Here is a 26,062-nt window from a genome sequence, read left to right on the forward strand (position 1 = left end):
AAGCACTGAAATTCCGGTGGTGGCTGTGTCCGTGTGTCTCTCTGTGGATAATTTCATGGGAAACTGGTGAGCAGCAGCACAAGACAGGCAGTACAGGACGGGAGACAGCAAGCAAGGGGGTGTGCAGCACATAACAACATAAGACGTGGTCCATGCAGCCCAGCATCCTGTCTCCAGCAGCAACTCAGAAGTACCCAGCAGATCCTACTGGGGAGATCCTTACCCTGCCGCTCATTCCCAGCTCCCGGCATCTGATGGGGAAATCCTTACCCTGCCGCTCATTCCCAGCTCCCGGCATCTGACGGGGAAATCCTTACCCTGCCGCTCATTCCCAGCTCCCGGCATCTGACGGGGAAATCCTTACCCTGCCGCTCATTCCCAGCTCCCGGCATCTGACGGGGAAATCCTTACCCTGCCGCTCATTCCCAGCTCCCGGCATCTGACGGGGAAATCCTTACCCTGCCGCTCATTCCCAGCTCCCGGCATCTGATGGGGAAATCCTTACCCTGCCGCTCATTCCCAGCTCCCGGCATCTGACGGGGAAATCCTTACCCTGCCGCTCATTCCCAGCTCCCGGCATCTGACGGGGAAATCCTTACCCTGCTCCTCATTCCCAGCTCCTGGCATCTGACGGGGAAATCCTTACCCTGCCGCTCATTCCCAGCTCCCGGCATCTGACGGGGAAATCCTTACCCTGCTGCTCATTCCCAGCTCCCGGCATCTGACGGGGAAATCCTTACCCTGCTGCTCATTCCCAGCTCCTGGTAGTGAGAGTGGTGATCCCCTTGTCTGTCTGGCTGATGGATGTTAATGGACACAGATGTCCCACCTGAAAGGCACTGACACTGTTATGTGAACGCCTCCTAGCTAACCTTCAGGTGCTTACTGTGCAACAACTTCACCACTGCTCCTTGTCAGCTTCCTAGGAGAATCACTTCTGTGTACCATCAGAAGCAGGGCCAGAGCGAATGGTGTAAGTACACCGGGTTTTGTGGTATCAGGGGAAAGGGGGGCTAGCAATGGAAGCAGCTCATCCCCAAGGATAGGGAGTTCCCCTTCCCTTCTTCTGCACCTCATGCCCGCCTGTTTATTATGAAAGCCTGGCACAGAAGGGCTCTAGGACTGTAACAGCTGAGGCCTGGAGAATGAGGTGTAGGAAGTACATCTGCATCTCAGTCAACCAATCAGTGGCAGGAGGTGGGAGAATTTGAGAGACTCAATTTCCTCATCCTTAGAAATTGAGTCTATTATCAAGAAAATGAAGCCTTCTTCACACCCTATAGACCAAATACCTACCAAACTCCTGCTCACAATCCCGAACACTATTGCCAAACCGCTGGCAGACATCATAAACTGCTCCCTCATTCAAGGATCGGTCCCGGATGCATTAAAAACCGCTTCTATAAAACCCTTACTGAAAATACCAAACTTGGACCCGGCTAACCCTATAAATTTCCGGCCCATTGCCAACTTACCTTTCATAGCCAAGCTAATGGAAAAACTAGTAAACACTCGACTCACAGATACCTTGACACCCACGACATTCTTTTTCCTTCCCAATTCGGATTCAGAAAAAGACGAAACACAGAATTTCTCCTACTCTCGTTAACTGACAACATCCTAATGGGACTAGACAATGGAAAATCTTACCTGCTAGCTCTGCTCGACATCGCCATGGCCTTCGACACTGTAAATCACACTATCCTCATCAACCGCCTGATGGATATTGGCATCTCAGGCTCTGCACTCCTCTGGCTAAAATCCTTCCTAAGCAACAGGTACTACAAAGTAAAAATATCGAATAAAGAATCTCCCCCCGTACCATCCAAACAAGGAGTACCCCACGGTTCCTCACTATCCCCTACCTTATTTAACATATATCTACTCCCCCTATGCCAATTACTCAATAACCTCAACCTTACCCACTTTATATATGCCGACGACGTGCAGATCCTTATACCCATCAAGGACACCATCTCCAACACCATAAACGTTTGGAACAGCTGCCTTCACGCTATCAATCTCCTTCTCACCAGTCTCGATCTGGTTCTCAATACATCAAAAACCGAACTCCTGGTCGTTCCCCCCAACGATAATAACCATGTCACCAGCACCGCCATGATACCACTAACAAACCAGTTGAGAGACCTAGGGACCACCCTGGACTCTAGAATGAGCTTTAAAAAAATTCATCAATGCCACCACTAAAGAAGGCTTCTTCAAGCTACAGGTCCTAAAACAGATTAGACCTCTTCTACACTTTCATGATTACCGTGCAGTCCTTCAAGCCATATTGTTCTCAAAGATAGACTACTGTAATGCGCTACTACTCGGTCTCCCTGCCTCCTCCACTAAACCTCTACAGATGCTGCAAAACGCGGCAGCCAGGATCCTCACAAATACCCATCACAGAGACCACATCACTCCGATCTTAAAATCTCTACACTGGCTACCCATCCACTATAGAATACTCTTCAAGACACTGACCATCATTCTCAAAACCATATATCAGCAATCATCTCTACAACTTACCATTCCTCTTGATCTCCACGCCTCATCAAGACCAATCAGATCCGCTTACAGAGACTCCTTCCAGGTCCCCCCTAACAAATCCACTATACACAACTCCATTAAAAAACGAACTCTTTCCACGGCCGGACCGCATCACTGGAACTCACTCCCCCCTGATCTACGCCAGGAAAAATGCCAGCTTTCCTTCAGAAAAAAACTGAAAACCTGGCTATTCACTCAAGCATACCGCTGAAGATACTGTCTTCTTCCAGCACCGTCCATCTCCCATCTCCCTATTACCTCCCTTCCTTGCCCCCCACCCCTTCCCTCCCACCTTCCCTCCCTGTCTCTCCCTCTGTCCCCCCCTAACTATAGAACTGTTTGGCCAACTCCACTAAAACCACTAAATGAACTAAATGAATGTACAAGCTTTATTACCTAATCAACAGCTCTCTACTCATTGTTATTTCACTGTTTCTTACTGTTTTTTACTGTTTAATCTATCCCTCATTTTCTAATGACCAAGTTTCCACTCCCTGTTTTATTGTAACTTTTTTCTACGCCTGCTGTTAATTGGTTTCTCCCCTTGTTCATTGTAAACCGGTTCGATAAGACTTGTCTTGAGCATCGGTATATTAAAAGAACTTAAATAAATAAATAAATAAAAGCTTGCGCCAATTCACTTTCTTCTGCTCCTGCCACTGCCTCAGCTGCAGCGTGGAGGGAGCAAAGGGAGAACAGAGTAAGGAGAGAATAAGACTGCTGAGAAGGGGAGAGGAAAACCCTGCTGTGGAGCTTGAAGAAGAGACTGCATTGGGAGGGGAGGAGTGAGAGAAGATAAGGTTCCCTAGGAAGAGGAAAGAGGGGGGTGAGGAGGATGCCCACAAAGAGAAGGAGTGGGAGGAAGAGACAAGGCAGTCAAGGGTGGGGATGGGGAGAGAAGTCTACCTAGGGTGAAGAGAAGTGTAAGAAAACAAATCTGCACAGGGATGTTTGTGATTAGGTGAAGATTTATTTATTTATTTATTTCGGATTTTTATATACCGACATTCTCAATACAAGTATCGAATCAGGTCGGTTTACATATAACAAAACTTTCGCACAAAAGGCGTTACATGGAACAGCGTTTCTTAACATATAACGTATAACATATAGCATATAACCTATAACATATAGATATTAATAATAAATTAAATATTACATAGATAATAATAATAGTAACTCGTCAACAGGACATAGGTAAATGTTCGGCATGTTTATAGCGAGAATAAATATCTAGAAAAAATTAAAGGGTAGACTAAATTGTGATATGAGGGTACATAGACCATGTTGATGTGCAAAATATGCGAGAAATGCATGAGTTAAGGAAGACTGATGAATCAGAGAAGAAGTCTTAAACAGGTGAGAAGTTCAGATCTGACGTGGTTGGGTCTTGAAGGGGGTATAGGTGAAACTAGGATCTGGTGTTTGGTCAGCTGTGAAATGCTTTATTCAAGCAGTACGGATTGGTTAAAACAAAAAAGTGTGCATGTATAGTTTCACTGGAGAAGGTACAGAGAAGGGCTACCAAAATGGTAAAAGGGATGGAACAACTCCCCTATGAGGAAAGACTAAAGAGGTTAGGGCTGTTCAGCTTGGAGAAGAGACTGCTGAGGGGGGATATGATAGAGGTGTTTAAAATCATGAGAGGTCTAGAACGGGTAGATGTGAATCGGTTATTTACTCTTTCAGATAATAGAATGACTAGAGGGCATTCCATGAAGTTAGCAAATAGCACATTTAAGACTAATCGGAGAAAATTCTTTTTCATGCAATGCACAATTAAGCTCTAGAATTTGTTGCCAGAGGATGTGGTTAGTGCAGTTAGTGTAGCAGGGTTTAAAAAAGATTTGGATAAGTTCTTCGAGAAGTCCATTAACTGCTATCAATCAAATTGACTAAGGGAATAGCCACTGCTATTATTGGGATCAGTAGCTTGGGATCTTCTTAGTGTTTGGGTACTTGCCAGATATTTGTAGCCTGGATTGGCCACTGTTGGAGACAGGATACTGGGCTTGATGGACCCTTGGTCTGACCCAGTATGGCAATTTCTTATGTTCTTATGTTAGGTTCCATGCAGGACCAGGTTGCATGCATACCAAATTGTACGCACCCCTCAGATCCAACTTGGTGAAGATCTGTGCCTCTTGCAGGTGGTCGAATAGCTCGTTGATAAGGGGCAAGGGATATCGTTCCTTGCGGGTTATGGCGTTGAGCCCTCTGTAGTCAATACAAGGGTGTAACCCGCTGTCCTTTTTCTTGACGAAGAAAAAGCCCGCTCTGGCAGGAGGATCAGAGGGAAGAATGAACCCTTTTGCTAGGTTCTCTTTGATATACTCAGACATGGCTAGAGTCTCTGTGTGAGACAATGGATAAGTTCTGGCCTTGGGAGGCATGGTGCGTGGCAGAAGTTCTATGGGGCAATTGAATGCGTAATGGGGGTAAGGTATCTGCCTTCTGTTTCGAGAAGACGTCTTCGAAGTCAACATAGTGTGTAGGCAACCCAGCTAGGGTAGTAGACTTCAGAACGGAAACTACTGGAGATACTTGACACAGACATGTCTTCTGGCATTTGGAGCCCCACTGCACCAACTGCAGGGAATGCCAGTCAAACTGGGGTTTGTGGGCCTGGAGCCAGGGCAGCCCCAGAATAATTGTATGTGTAGAATGTTTAACATATAGAATGACATCTCCTTCTCATGGAGAGTGCCCATGGTGAGAAGGACAGCCACTGTTCGATGGGTGATGAGCCCAGGAAGATGTTCTCCTTAAATGGAGGCGATGTGGAGAGACATCTAAAGGCTGCAGAGGAATTTTAAGGAGCTTGACAATGTCATCCATGATGAAGCTGCCAGTTGGTCCTGTATCGACAAGGGCAGTGGTGGCGAAGGAGTGGGCTTCAATGCCCAGAGAGACGGAAAGAAGGAGTTGGGGGTCGGTGACAGTAGCTCCTAAGCTCGGGACCCCCACCGGGCTCAGGCATTGCAGTTTTCCAGACGAGCCGGACAGGACTTGTTAGCTTCGTGGACCCTTGGGCCAGTCAGGACTGGAGATGGAGCGCTGTGAAGGGTCACAGCAAGTGTCCCGACTGGGAGGCGGCTTGACGGACTCGTGGACGGCTGGACAATGGACCACGGTGGAGCCCTATGCGACCAAGGGCTCGGTAATGGAATGAGGAGTGGACGGCGTTGGCCCTGTAGCTCGAAGGTCTTCACCCTGGAGACCGGTACTCCCCCGAGAGGAGCTCGTAGGAGTCCGGCCGCTGGGACTTTTGGAGATTCGCCCTGGAAGCCGGAGCCCCCCCAGGAGGCGCCTGTAGGGGCCCGGCCGCTGGGACTTAGGAGAATCTTCGGGGCCAGCAGATAAGGAACCGAAGAGCCGTGGAGGTCCGAGGCAGGGTCCTGTAGGCAAGCCGAGTCGTAATCCAAGGGAGAGGCAAAAGGCGTCGCCATATAGCGGAGCCGGGTCGGAGCCAGGAGACAGAGGAGCAACCAGAACCAAGGGAGAGACAAGTGCGGAGTCGAAGACGGAAACAGGTCAAGCCAGAGGTCAGATAACGATACCGGAACCAGTGGAGAAGGCTGAAGAAGAGTCAGGAAGCAAGCTGGGTCAGAGGAGACAATCAATTCAGGAACGCAGCAACTAGACGTCAGGGAGCCCTGAGGAACCTCGTTGCAAGGCAGGGAATGGCTCTAGCTGCAGGGCTTAAATAGCCCTACAGTGTCTGACGTCATCTGAAGGGAAGCAGCGTTTTCCCGCGCTGGCCCCTTTAAATCAGGAGGCCTAGCGCGCGTGCGGCTAGGGGGGCGGGGCCAGCCACGGGAGGACGCCGGCTGCTCCTCCGGAGCGGGAGCACGGCGTCAGAGGCCTGTGCAGGCCGAACGGTGGTGGAGGCGGGCCGGGCTCGGTGAGGAGGTGAGTGGCGGTCCCAGGGCCGATCCGGGATCGCAACAGTACCCCTCCCCCTACGCCCCCTCCTTTGGGGATTAGGCTTGTCCGGGTGAGCCAAATGGAACTGGCGGAGGAGGTCCTTATCCAGGAGATGTGAAGAAGGTTCCCAGGAGTTTTCCTCGGGGCCGTAGCCCTCCCAGGAGAGAAGATATTCCCAGCGATGGCGGCGTAAACGAACATCCAAAACCTCTCTCACCGTATACGTGTCCTCTTGCTCAGCGGAGGTGACAATGGGTTCTGGAGGCTGAGTCTGGAATCGGGAAAGAACCACTGGCTTGAGCAGGGAAACGTGAAAGACGTCATGTATTCTAAGAGTAGAGGGTAGGCGTAAGCGGTAGGACACCGCCCCAACACGTTTGGCCACGATGAAGGGGCCGATATATCGGGGTGCTAGCCTCATGGAAGGAGTTCGCAGCTGAATGTTCTTGGTACTTAACCATACCTTAGTCCCGGGTAGGAAAACTGGAGCAGGCCGCCGAGCTCTATCCGCATATTCTTTAAACCGGGCGGCTGTTCGGCGAAGTTTCTCCTGAGTGGAGTGCCAAAGGTGATGAATTTGTCTAGCCGTTAACTGCGCTGCCGGAGAAGAGACCGTCAATGGCAAAGGCAGGGGAGGCTTGGGAACCTTCCCATAGACCAACTGGAACGGGGACTGTAAGGTGGCGGAGTGTTTGTGGCGGTTGTAAGAGAACTCAGCCCAGGGTAAAAGGGCGACCCAGTTGTCTTGCAGATCTCCTACGAAGGCTCGGAGAAAGGCCTTCAGAGTACGGTTGGTAGTTCAACTTGGCCATTGCTCTGAGGGTGAAAAGCCGTGGTCAGATCCAGCTGTACTCCAAATTTTTTACAGAGAGCCCTCCAGTACTTTGCCGTAAATTGAGGAACCCGGTCAGACGTAATGTGCAAGGGCAACCCATGTAGTCGGAAGATATGCTGGATAAATAGCTCGGCCAGTTCAGGGGCCGTGGGCAGTTTCGCGAGAGGCACAAAATGTGCCATTTTTGAGAACCGGTCAACCGTGACCCAGATCACGGTTTTTCCCTCTAATGGGGGCAATTCCACAATAAAATCCGTGGACACGTGGGTCCATGGCTCTGTTGGGATGGGGAGCGGTTGGAGGAGGCCCCAGGGGCGGCCTGGTGGAGGTTTCTGTTGTGCGCATGTAGGGCATGACTGTACGTAAAGACGGACGTCCTCCTTGACCCGTGGCCACCAATAGAACTCCGTCAAGAGCTCTAGGGTCCGGGCAATCCCTGGATGCCCGGCCGTCAGTGAGTCGTGAGCCCATGCTAACACCCTCCTCCTAGAGCGAGCAGGAACGACCGTCTTCCCCGCGGGTCCAACTTCTGAGGCGGCTAACCGAACCTTAGCCGGGTCCAGGATGTATCGAGGAGGTTCGATGGCATCATTAGTCTCCGTAGCACGGGAGAGGGCGTCCGCCCTAACATTCTTAGCTGCTGGCCTATAGTGGAGGGAGAAATTAAACTGGCTGAAGAAGAGGGACCAGTGCGCCTGCCGGGGGTTGAGCCTCTGGGCGTGACATAAATATTCCAGATTCTTGTGATCTGTGTAGACTATGATAGGATGCTGGGCTCCCTCCAGCCATTGGCGCCATTCCTCGAAGGCTAATTTGATGGCAAGTAATTCCTTGTCCCCGATACTGTAATTCCTCTCTGCGGGGGAAAACTTCCGTGAGAAGTATGAGCAGGGCCGGGATTTACCATTCTTGGAAAGTTGGGCAAGCACAGCCCCCACCGCCACGTCGGAGGCGTCGACCTCTACGATAAATTGGCTCTGAGGATCAGGATGGCGGAGGCAGATATCCTGTAGAAAGGCCTTCTTGAGAGCCTGGAAGGCTTGTACGGCAGTGGGGGTCCAGTTTCGGGCGTCGGCGCCCTTCCGGGTAAGGGCCGTCAATGGGGCTACCAGGTTGGAGTAGTGCGGGATAAACTGGCGGTAGAAATTGGCGAAGCCCAAGAAGCGTTGAAGCGCTTTAACTCCCAGTGGTTGCGGCCAGTTTTCTATGGCGGCGACCTTGTCTGGGTCCATACGGAAGCCGGCGGAAGAGACGATGTACCCCAGGAAGGGTAGAGATTCTTGTTCAAATTGGCATTTCTCCAATTTGGCGTACAACCGATTCTCCCTCAGTTTCAGAAGTACCTGGCGAACATGTTGGTGATGAGACTCAAGATCCCGAGAGTATATTAACACATCATCGAGGTAAACGATTACAGAGGAATACAGCAGGTCGCGGAGTACCTCATTCATAAGATTTTGGAACACAGCTGGGGCATTACAGAGTCCAAATGGCATGACAAGGTACTCATAATGGCCGTCTCTAGTATTGAAGGCGGTCTTCCACTCGTCCCCGGACGGATTCGTACCAGATTGTAAGCCCCTCTGAGGTCCAGCTTGGTAAATATTCGGGCCCCTTGAAGACGATCCAGGAGTTCGGGAATCAAGGGCAATGGGTAGCGATCACGTCGGGTAATGCGGTTCAGGCCACGGTAGTCGATACAAGGTCGAAGGGACCCATCCTTTTTCCCCACGAAGAAGAACCCGGCCCCAGCCGGGGAATTCGACGGTCTGATGAACTCCCGCTCCAGGTTTTCCTTGATATACGTGGACATGGCCTGGGTCTCTGGAAGGGATAGCGGGTATACTCGTCCGTGGGGTGGCATGGTACCTGGCAACAGGTTAATAGCGCAGTCGAAGGGCCGATGCTTGGGGAGTAGTTCGGCCTTCTCTTTAGAGAAGACGTCCCGGAAGGCATGGTACTGCGAAGGTACTGCTAGCGGAGCTGCTAGAAGAGGAAGCGTTGGCGGAGAGCGAGCGGGAAGGCACTGACGGAAGCATGTAGGACCCCAGGACGTGATCTGAAGAGAATCCCAGTTTATCACCGGCGAGTGTTTTCTCAGCCACGGTAGTCCTAAGATGACTGGGTGGATGGACTTCTCTAGGATGAGGAACGAGATCTCTTCAGAATGGAGGACACCGACCTGGAGCTTGAGAGGGCGAGTTCGGGTGGAGATGGTCCCAGGAAGTGGGGTCCCCTGAATGGAAGACACTCGTACGGGTGGCTCCAGGGGCTGGATCTCGAGCTGAAGCTGCTGTACCAGATCTCGGAGGATAAAATTCCCCCCGGACCCGGAGTCGAGCAGGGCTAAGGTGTCGAAGCCCCCCTCCGGGAGACACAGTCTTACCGGGACGGTACATGGGGAGTTAAATGAGGTATTGCCTAGAATCAACTCCCCGCTAGACTCTAGGTTCGGGCGTTTCCCGGGTGCTCGGTACAGCGGGCCAGAAAATGGCCCTTACCACCGCTGTAGAGACATAAGCCCTGGGAGCGGCGCCGCTTCCGCTCTTCTGGAGAAAGAGGCCCCCGGCCCAACTGCATGGGTTCTTCCCCCTGAGCGGTAGTTGGAGCGGGAGGTGAGGGTCGGACACGAGGGGGTGTGGTCCTATGGATGGTCTGTCCCTGGGTGGATCTTTGCTCCCAGAACCGATGCTGGATGCATCGATCTACCCGACCGGCCAGCTCGATGAGCTAATGGAGATCATCCGGAAGGTCTCGGGCTGCCAGTTCGTCCTGGAGTCGTGGAGAAAGCCCCTCCAGGAATATTCCGTGCAAACTGTCGGCTCCCCAAGCCAATTCCGTGGCAAGGGTCTGAAACTCCATGGCATACTCCTCCAGGGCCCGGTTCCCCTGTCGTAGCTGGAGCAGTTCTGAGGCGGCCGTGGAAGCGTGAGACGGCTCGTCGAAGACTCTTCGGAAGGATTTGACAAACTGAACTAGGTTGGCTAAACGGGAATCCTGGCGTTCCCAGAGGGACGAAGCCCACGCCAAGGGCCTCCCATCCAAGAGGGAGATGATGTAGCTTGTCTTGACGTGATCGGTAGGAAACTGTGCCGGCAGCAGGTTGAACCGGATATAGCACTGGTTGAGTAAACCCCGATATGACTTCACGTCCCCCGAATACCGGGATGGAGCAGGCATCTGTACTGGAACGGTGGATCCGGGGCTGGTCTGGGAGGTTGATGCCGCAGGGCTGGCGGCGGAGACCCCCTCGACGCGATCTGCTAAGCGCTGTACTGTCGACATCAGGGTGTCGAGGCAGATCTGTTGCTGCTGTAGCTTCTGGGCAATGCCCGGAATAGTTTTCAGACCTGCGAGATCCGCCGGGTCCATGGCCTTGCAATCTGTTAGCTTCGTGGACCCTTGGGCCAGTCAGGACTGGAGATGGAGCGCTGTGAAGGGTCACAGCAAGTGTCCCGACTGGGAGGCGGCTTGACGGACTCGTGGACGGCTGGACAATGGACCACGGTGGAGCCCTATGCGACCGAGGGCACGGTAATGGAATGAGGAGTGGACGGCGTTGGCCCTGTAGCTCAAAGGTCTTCACCCTGGAGACCGGTACTCCCCCGAGAGGAGCTCGTAGGAGTCCGGCCGCTGGGACTTTTGGAGATTCGCCCTGGAAGCCGGAGCCCCCCCAGGAGGCACCCGTAGGGGCCCGGCCGCTGGGACTTAGGAGAATCTTCGGGGCCAGCAGATAAGGAACCGAAGAGCCGTGGAGGTCCGAGGCAGGGTCCTGTAGGCAAGACGAGTCGTAATCCAAGGGAGAGGCAAAAGGCGGAGTCGTATAGCAGAGCCGGGTCAGAGCCAGGAGACAGAGGAACAACCAGAACCAAGGGAGAGACAAGTGCGGAGTCGAAGACGGAAACAGGTCAAGCCAGGGGTCAGATAACGATGCCGGAACCAGTGGAGAAGGCTGAAGAAGAGTCAGGAAGCAAGCCGGGTCAGAGGAGACAATCAATTCAGGAACGCAGCAACTAGACATCAGGGAGCCCTGAGGAACCTCGTTGCAAGGCAGGGAATGGCTCTAGCTGCAGGGCTTAAATAGCCCTACAGCGTCTGACGTCATCTGAAGGGAAGCAGCGTTTTCCCGCGCTGGCCCCTTTAAATCAGGAGGCCTAGCGCGCGCGCGCGGCTAGGGGGCGGGGCCAGCCACGGGAGGACGCCGGCTGCTCCTCCGGAGCGGGAGCACGGCGTCAGAGGCCTGTGCAGGCCGAACGGTGGTGGAGGCGGGCCGGGCTCGGTGAGGAGGTGAGTGGCGGTCCTGGGGCCGACCCGGGATCGCAACAGGACTGCCAAAGATGTCCGGAAGTGCCACAGTAAAGGCAAAGACCCTCCTTCCTCCGACAGAGATGTTCGGTCGGAGATAGTCGCCCACGGTCCACCTCCATAGGTTCCACCACGAAAGAAAGCGGTGGTGCTGGAGTCTTGGCTGGAGGACTCTGGACATGCGTGGGACACGGTGCTGGAGAGCGGGAAGCCTTTACTTCTAGGCACCTTTACCGAGACGATTGTTGATCTTCCCGGTGAGGGAAATCAGGTCCTCTAGAGATGTGGGAGTCTCACAGATGGAGAGTTCATCTTTGAGAGTGCTGGAGAGTCCATCTAGGAAGATGGCTCGTAGACAATCTTCTTGCCACTCGAGCTCAATAGCCAGGGTCCTGAACTCCACCGTATACTCAGAGAGGGTCCGTGACCCTCGACACAGGTGGAGTAGATCATGGCTGGCTATAGCTTGGCAGCCTGGGTCTCTGAAAGTCTGTTTGAAAAGAGTAACAAACTCGGATAACTTGGAAATTATGGGATCAGAGCATTCCCATAGGGGAGAGGTCCATGCAAGAGCCTTCCCTTCCAGGTGGGAAAGGATGAAGGTCACGTTGGTGATCTCCTTCAGGAACAAGGAGGGTTGCAGTGCAAATTGCATGAAGCACTGATTGAGGAAGCCACGACAGAAACGTGGGTCCCCATTATATCGAGGAGGTGCAGGGAGTGCCAATGATGCTTTGGGTATTGTAGCATAGAGGCCGATAGGCCCACGGGATTGGCCAGGGCTGTATCTCGCAGCTGTGAAGGAAACTCTTCCACTGAAGAGGCTAGGATTCCAAAGCCATGCGATGTTCTTGGACTGTGGCGGCCAAACCCAGTAGGGCCCTGGAGGTGGGAGACTCTGCCGATTCCATGGCCTTGGCAACCTGTTGCGCTCGGGGGTGGACCCTTGTCCTGGGGCAGGGGAGAATGGCTCCCTGGTAGGGACCAGGAAGCACCTGCCCCCAGGGAGCAGAGCACTGGAGGAGACAGAGGCTTGGATGAGCTTCACCACTGGAAGCCCGAGGTCCCCCCAGGTGGAGCCTGTAGGGACCCGGGCCGCTTGGACTTAGGTAGGCCTTGCAGGGTCTCCTGGAGAGGTGGTAGACAGGCATGCCCATGGACAGCAAGGGAGCGTGGTCGGATTCGAGACTGCAGGTCAGATGGAGCAGGGAGGACCAGAACAGCGTAGGCAAGGACAAGGCAAGGAACAGAGCCAGAATCAGGAGACGTGGTCAATCAGGCAGAGGACAGAATCCGGGGATCAGTCCGAGGAGTGGTCAACAAGGCAGTCAGGTTCCGGAGGTTAGATGAGGTCACAAGGCAGGCAGAGGTCAGGATGCAGGCAGCAGTCAGGAACATAAGAACATAAGAACATAAGAAAATGCCATACTGGGTCAGACCAAGGGTCCATCAAGCCCAGCATCCTGTTTCCAACAGTGGCCAATCCAGGCCATAAGAACCTGGCAAGTACCCAAAAACTAAGTCTATTCCATGTAACCATTGCTAATGGCAGTGGCTATTCTCTAAGTGAACTTAATAGCAGGTAATGGACTTCTCCTCCAAGAACTTATCCAATCCTTTTTTAAACACAGCTATACTACCTGCACGAACCACATTCTCTGGCAACAAATTCCAGAGTTTAATTGTGCGTTGAGTAAAAAAGAACTTTCTCCGATTAGTTTTAAATGTGCCCCATGCTAACTTCATGGAGTGTCCCCTAGTCCTTCTACTATCCGAAAGAGTAAATAACCGATTCACATCTACCCGTTCTAGACCTCTCATGATTTTAAACACCTCTATCATATCCCCCCTCAGTCGTCTCTTCTCCAAGCTGAAAAGTCCTAATCTCTTTAGTCTTTCCTCATAGGGGACTCTTTTCAATATTTATCTACTTCCATTATATCAACTTCTTTCCAGTCTTGGTCTAACATACTACGTCTATGCCGAAGACATACAGATCCTCATTCCTATCCCAGATACAATTGAACAAACTAAGTGAAATGTATCTTAACATTATTAAACAGCTATTAATTCACATGAGACTCAGCATTAACCTTGATAAAACTGAATTTATTTTAATGGAATGGAAGATATCGCTTTCAAATGTAAACTATAGCATGCAGCTAGAGAAAATTTCAATCAAGGAAGGTCAAGGAACAGGCTGAGGTCAGTACAGGAGAGACAGTCCGAGGGTACTACCTGGGAGACAAACAGAGAGACGCAGGAACAGAGGGATGCTGAAACACTAGGATGCAGGAACAAGGCGGGAACAGTAGGATCCTGGAACAAGGCTGGCACGAGACTGGAACAAGGCTGGAACGAGGCTGGAACAAGGCTTAGGACGCAGTGACAATCTAGCACACAATACAATGCCGACCCGATTGCCAAGGCAAGGAAGTGCAGGCAGGAACTTCCTTATATTGAGCATTCAATCAGGGCGTGCCGCGGAGCTAAGACCCGCCCCTGGCCCTACAAAAGACCGAGCGGAGCGCGCGCATGTAGGGGCATGGCCAACACCACTGGAGATGTCGAACTCCGGCGTGAGGCCTGGCGCACAGTGGAAGGCCTAGCGACTGCTGCCGCCGGACACTGAGGCCTGGAGGAGTTCGCGGCTGCCGCTGGGGAGGCCAACCCTTGGCCTGCAGAGGAACCAATGAGGAGAGCAGGCCCGTGTGCGGGCCGGGTGCGGACGGGGCGCGTAACACAGTAGTTTATACCAGTTAAAATAAGTGATTGTAAAATTGTTCTAAAATCGTAATTTAAAAGTGGTTTGAGACGCCTAAGCATTAAAAGTTTATTAAAACCGTCCTTAATCTTTATTGAAATGTGTTTTTTAAGATTTAGCTCGGAGTTGATCCATATACCTAGATCTCTAACTTTATCACTGAGTTTGATTGAAATTTTCTCTAGCTGCATGCTATAGTTTACATTTGAAAGCGATATCTTCCATTCCATTAAAATAAATTCAGTTTTATCAAGGTTAATGCTGAGTCTCATGTGAATTAATAGCTGTTTAATAATGTTAAGATACATTTCACTTAGTTTGTTCAATTGTATCTGGGATAGGAATGAGGATCTGTATGTCTTCGGCATAGACGTAGTATGTTAGACCAAGACTGGAAAGAAGTTGATATAATGGAAGTAGATAAATATTGAAAAGAGTAGCTGAAAGAGAAGAGCCTTGAGGCACACCTGTATCAAGCGGTATTATTTCAGATTTAGTGGAGTTAATGTTTACCTGAAAAGTTCTATTTTTGAGATATGATGTGAACCATTTTAAAGTGGAACCTGTGAGATCAATTTCAGATAATCTATGGATGAGTATTTTATGGTTTTACACCCATCCTCTCTCTTATTTGGTTTCTCTTTTGAGTAAGATTTTCCCATCTGTGTTTCTATTGCCTGAGAACCGTAGGGCCCAGGGACTCATATTGTTGTTGTCAAGAAGAAGATGTATCTTTGGCCTATATAGGACCCGAGGAGAAGTTTTTTTAACGAGGAGGAATGGACACACATGCATCATCAGTGAGAGGGAGCTGGGAAGTATTGTTTGAGAGTTTTGGCTACTGACTCATTTGAGAAACGTCTGTGCATAGAGGGGGGAATATAGTGCCACCCTTGTACTATCAATAGAGGAGAGGAGAATGGAGAAGACTGTAGGGGAGGTATGAACACTGGGACTTTTCAGTCTGATAATCATTTGGCATACATTTTCTAATTATTGACAATGGAAAGAATTTGAGGATTAAATTACCTGGGGAGTACAAACAAGGAAGGACTTGGCTTAAAAATTCTGAAGACTTTTACTAGAAGAGTAAGGTCACAAATTAACTGAATTTTACCTTGTAAGAATAAATGTGAACTCTCATCATTAAGAGCTGTAAAGAACCAGGATGCTGGGCTTGATGGACCCTTGGTCTGACCCAGTATGGCATTTTCTTATGTTCTTATGTTCTTATAAAGAACCATTAATTGACTTTTACAACCTACCATTACAATTGAGTTGGAACGCACACAGTTTCCAGTATCTTTATTGCTGCTCTCCATTTTATGAGTCTATCATTTTATCAGTCTATCCACGATGGCCTTATCTTCTCTAAGTGCCCCTTTAACCTGCGCGCCTAGGGAAGGAAGCAGGAGCTTGTGCAGGACCGCGGACAGCGGCCTGCACCGACGTCTTCCACGCAGAAGGCAGGGCTGGCCAGAGAAGCAGGCCTCGATGACAGCAGCGGCTCCAGCCGCTGCAGGAAGCCCCGGGGGTGGCTCCAGCTGCCAATCGAGCCTGGGGATGCGGCCTCCGTTCCTCGAAGAGGAGATGACATCGGCGGCGGCTTCCAGCCGTGAAGAGGATGCTGAAAGTCCGCGGCTCCGGCTGCGGTGAAGACGAATACCAGGGGCGGCCTCTGGGCCGCAGGGGAAGGCAAGTCTGCGGCTCCAGCCGCGCAGGAGGCCTGACTCTGGAGGCACCAGCCGCGTCAAGCAAAAGGCAGCATGAAGGAAAGGTGAGCAGTGCCTGCTCGCGGGGGGACCTGTGGGCAGGGTTCCATAACAACTTGGGCTGTGAACGAACTTTGGGTTTAGCACATGCATGATTTTATTGGCCAAGAATGGCAGAGGGAGTGGAGCAGTGGGTGAAGATCTGCAAAAGATGCGTGCAGAGAAAAGCTAGAGTAGAAAAGGCAGGTCCCTTGGTAAACATAAAAGCTTATGCTCCCATGGATCTAGTTTGCATTGATTTTCTCATGCTGGGGCCGATGACAAGGACACACAAAATATCCTAGTAGTCACAGATCATTTTACTAAGTATGCTCAAGCTTATCCCACTAGAGATCAAACTGCAAGATCTGTTGCTGTTACCTTGTGGGAAAATTTCATCTGCCACTATGGATTTCCAAAACGAATCCATAGTGACGAAGGAGCCAATTTTTGAATCTGAACTCATCTTGGAGCAATGCAAAATAACAGGAACAAAATCCAGAACCACTCCATACCATCCTTGGAGTAATCCAGTGGAACGCTTCAATAGAACCTTCATAGATATGCTGGGTACATTAGAAGATAAGCATAAAGAACACTGAAGAAAGCATGTTCACCCACTTGTGTACACCTATAGTTGTACTCGCAATGACAGCACTGGAACTTCTCCATTCTTTCTCATGTTTGGGAGAGAACCACGGCTTCCAGTAGACTTATGCTTTGGCATCAGTCCAGTGGGCCACAATGCTAAGACCCATCACCAGTATGTGAGAGAGTTACGTCAGAGGCAAAAAGTATGCTTATAAATTAGCTACTCAGGAAGCCGAGAAGCACCAATCAGCCAACAAACGCAGATGGGATGCAAAAGTGATACCATCCTCAGTAGAAGAGCGTGATAGAGTGCTGGTTAAAAATGTGACGTGCTATATGTCTTGCAAAATTTGCCAGTCTTGTTAAAGCGCAACATCATCCAGTTGTTGAAGGAAACTCTCCGGCGCTTTATTTGGCAGGGTGGGAAATACAGGATTCCCCTCTCCTGGCTGAAGGAACGCTAGAGAACGGGAGGAATAGAGGTGCCTGATTTGGCGCTTTACAATTTATTTATTTATTTATAAATTTTTATATACCGACTTTCGTATACACATCACATCGGTTTACATTGAAACGATGGAACGGTGAAAATGAAGTTACATAATAACATTTGTTGAAAACGAACAATTTTTAAAACGAAAGAGGAAAACTGTGCATAAGAGATACAGATCAAATTATAGAGTTAGTTTGGAGATAGGAAACTGAAACAGTGGATTTTAACCCAGGGATGGGGGTAGTTGACAGGAAGTAGTAGGGGTAAGGGTTAACAACAAAAAACTTGTATACCATGGCTGTTGGTGGGGTGTATCGGGTTCTGGGGATGATCTGGGGTGAGTGGGTGCTATGGGAAGGCTTGCTTAATCTTAAAATTTCCCAACCGCTACCCATATGCTATCCTGATATTTGTAGTTACTATACCTCTGATTCTTTTCTTAAGCAGTGTAGATCTGAGTAATGAGGCTGTAGTCAGTTGATATCTAGAAAGCAAGTTTTATTAATGAAAAAACAAAAAGACAAAGAGAGGAACAAAAATAAATAAAAGAGAAGAAAAAAAAGATAATTTGTTCCCTGGAGTAGCAAGGTGGTATACAGCAACAGCGTAAACTCCAAAGCTACTCAGCTTTCTTGCTGGGTGCACAACTTTTTAAACCTTTCCTTGTGTCCAATCAGAATGCACCAGCAACATTCCTGGGTGTGTTTCTTGTTTCCGGTTACCAATAGGACTTGTTATTCCTAATCCAATCAGGTCCAGCCTTGGGGGTGGTGGCTCCTTTTCGTGCCAAAACAGGATGTTCTTTGTTTCACAAGAGAGTAAACTAGCCAGAACTGGTTTCTTAGAAGCACATTGTCACAATGTATAGAAAATGTTGCAGATATTTTAAAATTACATTCTTCATACACATTGTTGATTATGCCCGGGTTCCAATCCCGGCCTTTCCATCATTACTGAACATACTGCTGGTATGGAAAAATACCAGCAAGTCTCTGAACACGAACCAGGGGACCTTGAATTCCAGATGCCAAGGAAGAAAGCCATAAAACTGTTTTTGCAGTAATTCACAAACGCCGGAGAATCAACAAAGTATAAAACCAGGATGGGGCAGGAGATAGTCTGTGGGAAAGAATGCAAGGAGGGCAATAAGATAAGGGGAGACAAACAACAGCTGCCTGTAGGCAGACAGCGTAAAATTGAGTGGTATGAAAACATGCGAGCAGACTTCAGATAATTAGCTGACTTTTTTATTTTTGACCTATATAAGCAATGCTGATAGATAGTAAAAGCGGGCAGGGATTCTGTAGCTGTTACAAAGCCAGCGCTGAGCTCTAATCATGTAAGTATCTGTGCACCACCCTTTTCTTTTGCTGTGCTTTGATATTAATATGTTTTGTATATTAATAGTGTATGAGTAAATAAAGCTTATTAGTTAAACGTTGATTCAGAGAATCAGAGTTGTTCTTATAAACTATTTCACCTATCAGGTGGGTTTTTTAACAATTGGTGCCCCGTGTGAGGACAACGGGCAATCGTCCATATATGTTTGTAGGGGCAACTCTGATTGTTTCTAGTAAGGCATAGAAGATTCACGTTCCTTGGCGATTCCCCTAGGGCCTCGAATGATCAGCTTGGCCCGGGGAATCAGTTTAAAGCCAGGTCCTGGGTGAATCATGATGAAAGGTGCACCTGTGAGGTTTTAGATTCACGTTCCCAGCATAGGCTGGGTCCTGAGTGGATCGTGGTAATTGTTGTCGTTTCACGTTCTTGGTTAAAAGCTGAGTCCTGTGTGAATCGCAGAGCCTGTTTTAGTTCACGTTTTCAGCGGTGTCTGAGTCCTGGGTGAACTGTGGGGATAGTTTTGAGAAAAGGCGCCATAAGGTTTTCACGCTGCAGCAATTGTTATTTTTTCTTGTGGGTACCCAGGGTTGCAATACTGTAAAAAAGATTGCAGTAATATTTTTCTTATACTTACTGTGTGGTTTGCTATTAGCGTGTATATATTTTTCGTGTCTATTTTGCATATGTTACTACCTTTCAATACTTAGAACTGTATATACTTTAGTGCTTAGACCTGTATATGCTTAGAATTGTATATTTTAGTACTTAACACTGTATACCTTTAATACTTAGAATTATTAGGATAGTATATCAATAGACATATTATTTTACTTTTACCGTATTCTCACCTACCTCACTCCTCACCTACCTCACTCCGGTGTGATGGCTTTATTTCAAAACCAGCCATCCGAACCTGTTACTCCTGTGGATGTTAAAATCCCAGGATGGAATCGGAACTCCCTACTCTGTGCTGTAGATATTGTAACGAAGCTACAAGGTCCCAGTAATTAAAGGTTCGGAGTTCTCCGGTGTGAACTTGGAGCCTCACTGTGCACTGATGGGTGGCGCAGGAATTTTCCCGTTGATAACTACGGGAAATGAAGTATGTGTACTGTAAATAAAGCTATATTTTCGTTATTGTATATCTCTTATCATGGTGTGTATGTTTAGTACTGTGTGCAGTCTGCCTAAGAAAGAACAGAAGACGGGCAGAAAAGAACTTGAAGGGGCAGAGGAGAAAGCCCTAGCAGTAATTCCCATCTGGGAAGATGTGACTTACTGCTGGTCAATGAGTGGGGTGTAATATGTGAACATTGTGATAGGCAACTGGGCGTATAGAACCCCACAAGAGGATGGATATAATTGTCTGGAGTTTGTTTTTCCCTTCCCCCACCGGGTTTCCATAGTTGCAGGGACAGAGCTAACATGCATCATCCGGCGGGGATAGATATTTCTTACTATTTCTTACTAGACATAGGAAGGCTGACTTAAGGAATTGAGGGTTAAAGCGTTGCAGTAGCAACTAGCCGCGGCCCGAGGAGCACTGGAGATCTTAAGGCGGCAATGTCAGTTGCAGCTCTATAAAGATAACGGGGATATATAACCAGTGGTGGCAGGAAGTGCAGCGAGCTGCAGAAAATGAAAGCAAATTAGTATAGTGATTTCCTGGATGTCCCGGGATGGGAGAAGATATCATATAAAATGCTATAGGAATACTGAAAATCAATGGTGACAGTTTTATATGAGCTTTTCATGTGTGTCTGTGTATTCTTTGGTCTTTTACTGTGAAGGACTGATTTGTTTACACTGGGAAGGTCTGGCCTGTGGTCAGAATTGTTTTTGTAAATTGCAGAAAGCAGAATAGTGCCTAATTGAAATCTATTGTTATAGAATATTCTGTGTGTATTTAAGTTTAGCATTATGTGATAACAGAAGGTGTCCTTAGCAGACGAAATCCTTAGGTGATATAGGATATAAGTTTGAATTATATCCATGCCACAATGCTCAAAAACATGAGCACAGTTCTGACATGACTATTGTTAAGATTGGCTAAAAACTGGAGAAAACAAATATTTTTGTCCTGCCCATTTGGCAAAAGATATACGACGCTATGAGCAGTGTAAGACTGATTTAAGTGAGACTTAGAAATCCTTTGGGAACACCATACAACCAAATTCATCTCTGATTAATATAAACACCACTGCGAACAGAGGAGCAAATGATCCAGAAGAGGGGGGAGTGAAAATCCGCCATTGCGTACATCTGTAACAGGATTAGTTAGAAGTTTTGTGGCATTTGTTATTGAGAAAAGAACATACAGGACAAAATTGTCACAAACCCCTGGATTTTACATTCAGTATTTACCTTCCCTTCCCGGCATGTGGCCTCAGCTGATAACCTAATGTTTTAGTTCGTAATATTTTAATTGTGCAGCTATAGATTTAGCTAAAAGATTTTACAGATTTTACTTATAGCTCGCTGTTTAATACTTTGTAATGTAATTACAATTAACCTCTCGTTGTATGTGAGATTTTTCTTTTACAGACTTACAAGAATAAAAGCTGCCGTACAGGAAGCTGAGGGTTTTTCTTTCTCCTAGATTTTGTTTTTTTTCTCTGAACAGATCTGTTTTAAAAATTCTGCTTTTTGCTTACTTTTGGATCCAAAGATTTTTGTTTTTACTTTTAAAAGGCCTACTATTTGAACTTCAATGTTCGATCATTGTTTTCTGTTTGTGGTTCTCTATCATTATATGTTCTGTTTGTGTTCAATATATGTTGCCTCTGAACTTACATGAAGACAGTTTCCTGACTGTAGAAAAGTGCACTGAATAACAATAGCTTCTGACGTCATTTAAGTGAAGCAGTCACTGCTGAAGTTTTATGGACAAAATGTTTTAAATAATGTTCTAGAGGATATTCTAGTATAGTTTTACCCAAGTGAATGGAATGTATTTGTCTTTCCTACTACAAAAACATAATTTTGAGTCGGCACAGCTGCAGTCTGTAGGAGAGCTGTCTCCAGCCCAAGGCCTAGCGTACCAAGATAACGGTACTTTTCCATCATGAAAGGTTCAAGTGCTGCTGTCCGTACTTCTCCACGCCAAGGAGGGGGGCCTTCCCCCGTGGACACTGTCAGCAAATCTTTAAAAAAGCTGAGCAGGCTTAAAGGGGGGTCTAGCAACCCCACAAGCTTTTCCTTGCAAATTCCAATTGCTTTTATTATGTTTCACAGAACTACAGGTTTTGTTTTGTTTTTTCTTCTCTTCAGCAATAAAAACAGAGATATCCTTGTAGCTCAGAGTTCCTGCTGACTAACTAAAATTGATATTATTCCACAGTGGCTCCGAAGGCAAAGAAGAAAGCTGTTCCTGCTAAGACCGAGGCCCAGTTAGAGTGCCTTGTAGTAGCGCCTCCTTGAGGCTCAACAGAAATATGAAATAATTTGACTGTAATCATTCTTATAATGATTTTGTTGTATGCCAGATTTTATTTTCCAGGACGATAACCTTCCTGCCATGAAAGAAGTGAGACTGATATTTTTATTTTTTCCAGATTTTTCCAGGTTATTTTCTTTTCCACTTTTAAACAGAATTCTGATTTTTGTTTTACCCTGGCCAATTCAAACATTTTCCAGTTTTGTTCTGGTTTAACTTTACTTTTTGATTTGATTTTTGAGCTCACAATATGTGTTAATTGTTGTTTGTCTTTTGTGCAATGAATGGATGTGTCACAGTTTGCATGAAAGGATGTCTAAGCATCTGGGTTGCTTTTGTCTGAATATTGTGTTACTTTATAGAAAAGTGGGAAACAAAGAAGGGATTAAATATTATGTAGCTGTTTCTTTGAATTATAATAAAATAATATTGGATATCCATATGAATAGTGTATATAGGGATTATTGCATATGAGAAGTTATTGATGTTTATTGTAGAGTTTCTTGTTTACTTAATTTTGATTTTATTCATCTTCTATCAGGTATTAAATCCATACACACAAACATCTGAATTAGTGCTGGGAGTGCAGCGGCTGTACTTCGAGGACAGCTTCCAGAGTGCTGTGCTGCAAGACATATACACTTCATTTGTCATTGACCTCATAACTTGAAGTCATCCCACCCTTTGCCACAGAAGATACCTTGAATCTTTCATTTTATGGACTGAAGTGCTCAGAATTTCCTTGTTCCGTGGGGGTGGCCTTACTTAGACAATGTTTTTAAGTAATATGTATATCTCTTTGAAATGTAATAACTGATAATTATGATGAAATATGATTGTGATACACTCAGTAGTACCTAGTCACACTGTTACTTGTGCTTGTTACTATTTTGATTCTCACATTAATAATACTGTTTGAATTGATGCAATTTTATTGCTCTGTAGTTGCTCTTCTCTGTGTTAATGGTTCAGACAATAATTTTTTTAGAAAGACCTAGACTAGATTTTTGAAACAGTAATTTTTGTTGTTTTCTTTTTTAGCACCACCAGGGGGTGGGGGACTATGTGCTACACCTGAGTTTAACTGTTCCAGATACCTAAAAGAGAATGAGATTAGCAGGCTGTATCCTGCCAGTGGGAGATGCTGTTGAGCGAGGACCTAGGACCATACTTCATCGAGGGGTGGAGAGGCACCCAAATAACTGCACATGTGGACGCAGGCTATACTGAGCGCAGTAGGCCTGATGCTGGATAATCAATGAAAGGTGGCCTATATATCTATCCTGATGAGCTGGGTGTCCCCCAGAAGTCAGAGAGGCCAACCACATACAACAAGAAGAATGGAGATCGCAAGGGATGACAGAAGATTCCGGATACTGAGACCACTCACTGTGGACACTCCTGGCAGGCCACAGGCACGCCTTGCTACTGTTTTAAATTGGGCAGATCTCTGTGTCAGTTAAACTCCAGGGCCATGAAGTTTAGATGGGGCTTAGGTATTGATAAGGATATGCTGACCCATTACTCAGAAGGAGCTTTTTCTTGCAAATCTGATCTGTTTTTCTGTTTGCTAGTCCTGAGAGGACCGGCGTTTCATGCATGTTCAGTTACATATTGTTTTGACCTATATAAATATAGATTAGCGCACTGCCTCTCATGAATTACAACACATGTTATTTGTAGCTGAACATCTTCATTCCTTAAGTCACGAATTCTTTGATGACCAGTCGCCCCGCTATGTTAAACTGACTCCTACACCGTATCATACCTGTTACCCCAGAAACCACAACTATTAGATTCCAAGCATCGACAGACACGTGATTTGTCCACATTAGAATCCACATGTGATGGAAATGTTTCATTATTTACTAAACAAGAATCACTAGCATTAGCATTAACTTTAATCAGTGTACCCGCTCTAGCTATACATGCTGACATTGAGGTCACAAACCTCGCTTGTGCATTGGCAAGATCTATTAATACTACTTCTACGGCATTAGCGTTATTGAACCTGGAACAAGCTACCCTCCGCAATGCTATCATTAGCAATCGTGGTGCTATTGATTTTTTATTATTGCAGCACCGATTTGGATTGAAAATCAAATTGTCCAATTACATAAGTATGCACAAGATATTAAAATCCATTACTGGTCCAATATGTGGGACAATATATGGTCCATATTCCCGATTGAATGGATTAGAACAGCTTGTCAATATGTCTTAACCTTTCTGATCATTTTAGTTGGTGTAGGCTGTTTTATACAATGTATACCTAGTTTAATTGTTTCGTTACAAAGATGGTTTAGACCACAGGCCTACAGCAATATTAATCTGAATACTGCTCGCATGACACATACCACAACCAAGGTCAAAGATAGAAGGGCTGATGGGAGCAAGAGTAGTTTAAAAGGGAGGTATTATAGCATCGTCCCCAGACTGAGAAGAACGGCCCTCACATTGTTATGTCCCCTGTGTGAAGACATGAATACCAGTGTGAACCAGAGGCCCCTCTGGTTCAAGGGAGGATTGTTGATTATGCCCGGGTTCCAATCCCGGCCTTTCCATCATTACTGAACATACTGCTGGTATGGAAAAATACCAGCAAGTCTCTGAACACGAACCAGGGGACCTTGAATTCCAGATGCCAAGGAAGAAAGCCATAAAACTGTTTTTGCAGTAATTCACAAACGCCGGAGAATCAACAAAGTATAAAACCAGGATGGGACAGGAGATAGTCTGTGGGAAAGAATGCAAGGAGGGCAATAAGATAAGGGGAGACAAACAACAGCTGCCTGTAGGCAGACAGCGTAAAATTGAGTGGTATGAAAACATGCGAGCAGACTTCAGATAATTAGCTGACTTTTTTATTTTTGACCTATATAAGCAATGCTGATAGATAGTAAAAGCGGGCAGGGATTCTGTAGCTGTTACAAAGCCAGCGCTGAGCTCTAATCATGTAAGTATCTGTGCACCACCCTTTTCTTTTGCTGTGCTTTGATATTAATATGTTTTGTATATTAATAGTGTATGAGTAAATAAAGCTTATTAGTTAAACGTTGAATCAGAGAATCAGAGTTGTTCTTATAAACTATTTCACCTATCAGGTGGGTTTTTTAACAACATTCAGCAGGTTTACAAGAAATTTACCTGCTTTGTTCCATGTTCGTAAAATTTCTGTCGCATAAAACACATCACTCTATTATATCAGTCTGTAACAGCTCCAACTTGTGTCTCATGCCACTAATTGCTTCCAAATCCTTTTAGCACCATTCCTTTTCGCAATGCCTCCAGTCTACCAATTTCTCTTTCCAGCAATCTTTCTTTTGCCTCTCAGACCTGCTTTTGATAACTCATACACCCTATTATCTTGTCTCACAGAACCGTTTTCAGCATTGCCCATGGAACCATTGGGTTATATTCTTCTGCAGAGTGGATATCTTTGAAGGCTTTAATCTTCTTCATGTGCATGACCATAAAATCCTCTCACCCAAGCACTGACACATTTAACTGCCAGGAACGTTCCCTTGGCAATCCCTGGGATAGATCACGTGAAAGCTACACAGGATGATGATCTGACAAGTAGCAAGGTAGGGTGTCTGTCCCCAAACTCTTCTCACCCGACTCCATGAGTAATCTAAACAACTATTGGGCTGATACAGTAAAAGTCGTGGGAGAGTGTCCTGGCGCGCGATTCAGTATTGGCCTGTATGCAAATGAGGGCCCGCAGTAAAAGGAGGCGCTAGGGATACTAGCGCGTCCCTAGCGCCTCCTTTTTGACAGAAGTGGCAGCTGTCAGCGAGTTCGACAGCTGATGCTCAATTTTACCGGCATCGGTTCTCGAACCCACTGACAGCCACGGGTTCGGAAAACGGACGCCGGCAAAATTGAGCATCCTGTCTTCCAACCCGCGGGCCGCCGGCAGATTTGTAATTTTTTTTTTTTAAAATTTTTGATTTGTTTTTATTTTTAGGGCCTCCGACCCAATATCGCTATGATATTAAGTCGGAGGGTGTACAGAAAAGCAGTGTTTTCTGCTTTTCTGTGCACTTTCCTGGTGCTGGCTGAA

The 26,062-nt window shown here is 47.2% G+C and overlaps 1 long non-coding RNA gene across 1 annotated transcript; it reads left to right on the forward strand.

The window, feature by feature from the left end:
* Window positions 1–18,109: 18,109 nt before the first annotated feature.
* LOC115091754 lies at window positions 18,110–25,057 on the forward strand. The gene is made up of 2 exons (XR_003856808.1): window positions 18,110–18,558; window positions 22,538–25,057. It is a non-coding gene; the product is annotated as an uncharacterized LOC115091754 (long non-coding RNA).
* The last annotated feature ends 1,005 nt before the right edge of the window (window positions 25,058–26,062 follow it).

This window comes from Rhinatrema bivittatum, chromosome 5, assembly GCF_901001135.1.
Source record: "Rhinatrema bivittatum chromosome 5, aRhiBiv1.1, whole genome shotgun sequence".
NCBI classification, from domain to species: Eukaryota; Metazoa; Chordata; class Amphibia; order Gymnophiona; family Rhinatrematidae; genus Rhinatrema; species Rhinatrema bivittatum.